The sequence below is a fragment of the Penaeus monodon genome, chromosome 29 (genome assembly GCF_015228065.2).
Source record: "Penaeus monodon isolate SGIC_2016 chromosome 29, NSTDA_Pmon_1, whole genome shotgun sequence".
NCBI classification, from domain to species: domain Eukaryota; kingdom Metazoa; phylum Arthropoda; class Malacostraca; order Decapoda; family Penaeidae; genus Penaeus; species Penaeus monodon.
The window spans coordinates 29,731,148-29,732,410 of record NC_051414.1 but is presented as its reverse complement, the minus strand read 5'-3'; positions in this window follow the sequence as shown (position 1 = coordinate 29,732,410).

Genomic DNA, 1,263 nt, shown 5'->3' with positions numbered 1-1,263 from the left:
GAAAATCCCCCACCACTGGGTAAATTTTTCTATTTCCGGTAAGTTGTAGGTAAAAACCAAACGGCCTTTTCATTTGTATCGTGGTCCCAAAAACCCTCCTAAACACTGAATACTCCAAAATGTTGTTTTGCCCTTTCATGTGAAACTTGTTTTGGAACTTGTTTCAATCACACCTTTTTTTTTTTGGTTTTTTTGGCAATCAGTTTTGTATGTTCCTGTTACCTTTCATGCAGTGTGTGGATACACTCCGAACCAGCCGGTCAGAAGCGTGGAGCTTTTTTTACACATTTTTTTCATTTTGATCTCAGATTTAAGAGTTTATTATTTTATTTTCCATTTAAATTAAACGAAAATCAAAAAATCCTATGTTTTTTTCTTGGATAATAAACAACTGTGTCATAAAAAATGCCATGAAAATGTTTTTTCTGGTTGGCCTTTTTTTTAGCAAGCAACATCAAAATTACATGTTTCACTCTATTTTGGGCTAAGAATTTTTGAAGTTCCATTTTCTGATGGTCACTGGAAACGACTTTTTCCAATGTGTCCCTGAAGTCATATGGAAGTGGTAAATTTGAACTTTAGTGGGGACCGAAAAAAAAAAATCATTTCTGTACCTTTTTAATGAATATAAATTGCTACAAGTCCTGGAAAAAATTAATCAAAGAAAAAAGGCTAAATGTTATCTTTGAATCCTGTTTGGTGAAATTTACAGATTGTAAAATGCCCTGGTGATTTACTGAAATTCATCCAGTTTGCCTGAGATTTCGGATTTTAATACGAAAAAAAACATGCCAGCTCACTCGCGGTGGAATTACGATAAAACAATGCCAAAAAACTTCAAAGCATACTTTTTCCCACTTTTTCCAACAACATAAAATAAAAACAATGGATTGTAAATGATTTCCTCATTTCTGATGGTCCCCTGATTTTTTCTGAGAAAAAAACATAGAAAAGTATGCACCAACATTGTGAAAAAACAAACAAAATTTTTTTGGTGTGTAAAAAAAAACAATAAAAAAAAGTTTAGAGAGAGAGGTTTCGGGGAAATATTTTTTAAAATTTTCATTTGAAAATTTCCTATATTGTTGTTTTGTTTAGTAACCGTAAAAAAAACATAACGAAGCTTATTTCGATTAACTTTTAATGTGTTTTTCTATTGGCTTTTAATATATTGAAAAAATTTCAGAAGAAAAAAAAAAAACTTTTTTTTTTTCCTAAAAACTTTTTGTATGGACAATGCAAAAATTGGAAAGGATAAAACGT